Below are 6,254 nucleotides of genomic sequence, written 5' to 3'. Positions count from 1 at the left end.
CAACCATAGTGGTTTACGAATCGGGCTGCGAACCTCAGGGTCAGCAGTTTGAAACTACCAGCTGTTCCACGGGAGAAAGATGAGGCTTTCTGCTCCTGTAAAGATTTATAGCCTCGGAAACCCTGTACAGGGTCGCTATGAGTCAGAACTGATTCCACGGCACATAACAACAACAACAATGACATCTTAGCCTGAATCTTGAACTTTCTTTTGGCATAGAACATAGTATGCACACGTGCTGTGTGGGGATTCCATGTGGAAGCTTGAAATGTAATTAACAAGGCAGTGTTGCATAATAAGAGAGCATCGACTTTACATTCAGAGAGAATTCTGTTAGAATTTCAGCTTTCATGTTGAACTGCATGACCTTGGAGTTAATATTTCCAAACCTTAGTTTTCTCTGAAAAGTGCAAATAATAACATCTACCATTTAAAGAAAGTTTTGGAGATCAAAATATTACTTGAGGTGCACTTGTTAAGATGCAAGTTCCCAAGTTGCTGTCCAAGAAATTCTTATTTAGTAGACTTGCGATGGCACCTAGGAACTTCTATTTTTAGAAACAGAAATGTGCCCAGAAATGTGTTTCTAAGTACATATGAAAAGAGTACAGTTTATAGTTCTTAGTTTTTCTTACGTATTAGCTCTGCTATTGTTTGCTGTCAAGCTCATTCCAACTCATAGCAACCATATATAAGGTTTCCAAAGCTGTAAATCTGTATGGGAGAAGAAATCTTTCTCCCTCTGAGCAGCTGGATTCAAACTGCTTAATTTGCAGTTTACGTGTAACTCACTAAGCTACCAGGACTCCTTAGACTTAGGGTTGTTGTTGTTAAGTGTCATCGAGTTGGTTCCAACTCTTTGCTACCCTGTATAGGGTTTCTGAGGAGTGGCTTGTGAGTTTGAACCTCCAATGTTTCAGTTCAAACCAACCTTGTGGTCCAGTGCGTTATCCTGGGTTGTTGTTGTTGTTGTTAAGTGCCATTGAGTTGGTTCTGACCCACAGCGACTCTGTGTAGGGTTTCTGAGGAGTGGCTGGTGAGCTTGAACCACTGATCTTGCAGTTTAAATGGCTTTGCAGTCTGGCACATTCACCCACAGCACCATGCCAGGACTCCATTATCCTGGGTAGTAGCTATTAATAATTTGTCTGCTAACAGTAATTCTAAAATTATGCTTAAGGAACTATATGTTTGAAGAGAGTCAAGTGTGATATGGTGGAAAACAAACTATACTGAGGATTAAAAGAGATTTGAGTTCAGCCCTTGTTCTGACACTTAATTTGCTATGGGTTCGTGGGCACAAAGTTGCCTAATCTCTCTGAACCTCTCTTATTTTAAGGTCTGTAAAATTTCTTCTAGCTTTAATAGTGTCTGTCTAGACAAAGAAGAAACACTAGCAGTCAGCATGGGGGGTTCCTTTAAGAAGTGAAGTGGCCTCAATCATGAAGCTTTTCTGAATCTCTAGGTCAGCTCTATTCTCCTCATATTTTTTCCTAAAGACTATTCCTCTCATTCCTCAACTCTTCTAATTCACATGACCCCAGCATCTCTGAATGTAATGAAATATATCTGAAAACAACCTTGTTTAAAAGAATGAATCTATTAGGGAGCTGAGAACTTTCTGGCGTGAAATGAAAAATATTGATTGCTTCCCACCTGTTAGCAATGAAATTCCATCCAGTTAATTAACCTGCTCAGAGATAAAGTTTATTTCTGCCCTTCACCTTCAGCTCCAAATCTTTAAAACCATTAAAACAAGTGCCTGGCCAATGAATAAATCTTCTCCCCGAGTGGCATTCAGGAACTTCTGTGATCTGGCTCCAGACTACCTTTCTAATTTTACTTTCTACTACTTATCTTCAAGGAGTTCAGGTAGCATAGTGGTTACGAGTTGGGCTGCCAACCTCAAGGTCAGCAGTTCGAAACTACCAGCGGTCCCGCGGGAGAAGGATGAGGCGTTCTGCTCCTGTAAAGATTTACAGCCTCGGAAACCCTGTGCAGGGTCACTATGAGTCGGAACCGACTCCATGGTACTTAACAACAACAACAACTATTTACCTTCAAGGAGTCCTGGTGTGGCACTGCAGGATACCATGCTGGACTTCAAGGTCAGTTTGAACCACAAGATCGGTGGTTCAAACCCACCAGCTGCTCCTCGGAAACCCTATCTATACAGGGTCTCTATGGATTGGAACCAACTTGACGGTACTTACCAGCAAACAACAACCTTCAAAGGAACTCTGGTAGTGTAGCGGATTAGGAATTAGACTGTTAACCACAAGGTCAGCAGTTCAAATATAACAGACACTCTGAGGGAGAAAGATAAGGCTTTCTGCTCTTGTAAAGATCTATAGCTTCAGAAACCCTATATGGGGTTAAGTGAGTCAGAACCAACTTCAAGGCACATAACCACCAGCACCACCTATCATCAAATACCCTTCACTGCAGCCACATGTACCATCTAAAATAGTCACTGTTTCCATGGCCAGGGCTACGCTTCCCTCCTTTTCTTAATTCTATAGATCTTAACTCAGTTTAAATGTGACATCTTGAAAAATATGGCTTGATAATCAGAACTAGACTAGAGAAAGATAAAAAAAAAAAAAAAAAAAAAAATTTTTGTTAAAGGAAATGAGTGTAAATTGCTACAATTTGATGAACTTGACCTATACTTATGGATGTAGTAGCTCAAAATACCAACTGAGAGGGAAGGAGTCTTCACATTAGCTATCAATCCTATTCCCTCTGTATACAGGGTAGATAGGGATGGACAACTTAGACTTTGGCTACCTAAAATGGCTTACAAGTTTTCAAGCAGGAGTGTAGTTTAAGAGTGTGCGGGGGAAGGTAGAGCCCCCACTGAATAGTTTTCATCTTGTCTAGACAGGTCTGGTGAAAAGAGATGGGGATAAGATTCTTATGACTCAATAGTGAGTAATTGTTATCATGACTAATTGCGACTGTCACAACTCTAAAGGTAGAAGTTTTATAATGAAAATGGGGGAGTAGTTAATCTTACAGCCCAGAAACAGAGGACCCTAGGACCATCAAGGGAGAAGAGCACAAGCAGAGTGTGGGACCCTATCCAGAGAAGTAGCGACACCAGAGATGAAGGTACAGATGGGGACATGGAGAGAGGGAGCAGGTGAGGACTCTGGACTCTTGGAAAGAGAAGGACTGAGTGTTGGCGGCCAGGAGGCAGACTTGCAGAGTGTGCTCTTTGGTGGTTTAAATTATTATATATTCCTGAGTGTTTCTGTGTACACTCCCCCACATCCCCCCCCCCAAAAAAAACCCCAGAGGGAATTGAAGCAAATACTGTTAAATGTTGATGCACAGAGGAGATTGTAATCATTGCAATGAAATGATGGTGTAAAGCCAATGTTCTTCTATGCAAACTATTACTCAGTTCACAATAAAAACTTTTAAAACAGGAAAAAAAAGATGTAAAGAATAATAGAGTTCACTGTCCCAAAAAGAATTTGGTTGATACTCAATCATTTCATGAGATACCATATGATCAGAACCAATGGTACTGAAGAAAAAAGTCCAAGCAGCACTGAAGCATTGGCAAAAAACAAAGTTTCAGAAACTGACAGAATACCAATTGAGATATTTCAACAGACTACAAGCACTTTATCTATGCCAAAAATTTGAAAGACAGCTACCTGGCCAACCAACTGAAAGAGATCCATAATTGTGTCCATCCCAAATAAAGGTGATTCAACAGAATGCAGAAATATAGCATAATATCATTTATTAAACATGCAAGTAAAATTATGTTAAAGATAATTTAAAAATGGTTGCAGCAGTGCGTGGGTAAGGAACCATCAGAAATTCAAATTGAATTCAAAAGAGCATGTGGAACAAGGGATATCATCACTGATGTCAGATGTGCCCTGGCTAACAGCATAGAATACCAGAAAGACTTTTGCCTGTGTTTTACTGACTATGCAAAGGCATTCGACTGTGTGGCTCATAGCATTGCAAAGAATGGTAATTCCAAAGCACTTAATAGTGCTCATGGAGAACCTGTACATAGGCAGTCATTCAAACAGAACAAGGGGATACAATAGTTTACAACCAGGAAGGGGTGTAACAGGGTTGTATTCTTTCATCATACTTATTCAATGCTGAGCAAATGTTCTGAGAAGCTGGACTACATGAAGAAGAATGCAGCAACATGACTGGGTAAAGACTCACTAACAACTTGTGATACACAGATGACACAGCCTTGTTGGTGAAAGTGAAAAAGACTTGAAGCACTTATTGATGAAGTGCAAAGAAAGCACTTATGGATGATGTTTTAAAAAATACAATCTTCAGTATGGATTACACCTCAACATACAGAAAACAAAAATATGCACACCTGGACCAGTGAGCAACATCATGATAAATGCAAAAAATATTGAAGTTTTTAAGGGTTTATTTTACTTAGATCCACAATCAATACCCATGGAAGCAGCAGTCTAGAAATCAAATGACAAATAGGCAAATCCACTGCAAAAGATCTCTTTAAAGTGTTCAGGAGCAATGATGTCACTTTGAGAACTGACTTCAGCCATGATATTTTCAGTCATCTCAAAGACATGGGAAATGTGAACAATGAGTGAGAATGAAAAAAATAATTGATGCCTTAGAAATATGGTGTTGGCAAAGACTATCGAATATACCATGAACTTCCAGAAGAAAGGCCAAATCTTTGTTTGGAAGAAGTACAGTCAGAATGCTACTTAAATGTGAGGACACCAATACTTCATCTTTTGTCTTTTGGATGTATTATCTAAAGAGACCAATCTCTGAAGAAGGACATCATGCTTGGTAAAGTAGAGGGTCAATGGAAAGGAGGAAGACCCTCAAGGAGACAGATTGGTACAGTGGCTGCAACAATGGATTCACACAACAACAATTGTCAAGATAATGCAGGACTGTGTTTTATTCTTCTGTACATCTGTTCTCTATAGATAGGAACCTATTTCTTGGCATCTAACAACAACATGAGAGTGTTTAGGTGACATCTAGTAGCTTCACTGAAACAAAATGTCCAGTCACTCAGTCAGCATTCATTTTCTTGATTGCCTATTACAGTTCTGATGCTGTGTTATGTACTGATGATACAAATAAGAGCATGGTTCATACCTCAAAGAAATTCCGAGTCTTGTGTGAGAAGATGAATGTGTGATGATTTAATTATTATATGACTTGAGCAATGTCAGAGGCAGGCACTGGATGATGTGGAACACAGAGGAATTTCTTTTTAGAACAGATGGAATTGAAAAAAAATTAAATATTTCTCTCTTGCAGGTCAGTCTTAATGCTTATATCAATAATGTAAGTATTATTTAATAACATTGGTATAATTTTCAAAGAAATCACTTTGTGCCAGGTCTCAGCAATCATAGTGGTTACTGGGGCATGATTCAGTCAAACAGTTACCCTGGGTTAATCAAGACTTCAATATCATTGAGGTCTTTGTTCCTTAGTATTTGTAGGAATGAATCATTCATGGAAATGGCAGCAAAGGGGTAGAGTTCTTATGATTCATTGGACTGAACTTCATGCCAGTAATATTTTGGTGCAGAGATTATCTTTATGTTACTTTTTCTATGGTTCCAAGACTTGAAAAGGCATCACCATGGGAATGTAAAAAACTCAGTGGATTATCTTGTCCAAGTTCATGATCTTAAAGGTGTGTGTGTATGTGTGTGTGTGTGTCTATGACAGAAAGACATGGTCTATAGTTGCAGATGGCTCTTGATTGAAAGCAGAGAACACCAGAAAGATGTTTACTGTGTTTTATTGACTATGCGAAGGCCTTTGACTGCAGGTATCATAAGAAACTACAGTTACCAATTAGAAGAATGGGAATTCTAATTCTAGAACACTAAATTGTGTTTATGGGGAACCTGTACCAAGAGAACCTACTTGATAGCACCTAACAACACCAACAATAATAGTTGTATTACTGAATATTTATCAGGACCGCTTTTTAAGTTTCCATCTTTTTCTTGCTCCTCGGATTTGGGGACACTTTGGTGCTCACTCCTCGAGAATCATCAGGTAGAATCACTTGAAGCAGGATCAGAAATCAGATGGTTGTTGTTGTTAAGTGCCATCAAGTTGGTTCTGACTCATAGTGACCCTGTATGGGGTTTCCAAGGAGCAGCTGGTGAGTTTGAACCGCCAACTTCATGGTTCAAACCAACCTTATGATCGAGTGCTTACCCTATAGTATCACACTAAAATCTATTCTA

This window comes from Chrysochloris asiatica, unplaced genomic scaffold (assembly GCF_000296735.1).
Source record: "Chrysochloris asiatica unplaced genomic scaffold, ChrAsi1.0 scaffold00110, whole genome shotgun sequence".
Taxonomy (NCBI): domain Eukaryota; kingdom Metazoa; phylum Chordata; class Mammalia; order Afrosoricida; family Chrysochloridae; genus Chrysochloris; species Chrysochloris asiatica.
The sequence above is the reverse complement of the archived record's forward strand: the minus strand, read 5'-3'. Positions refer to the sequence as shown.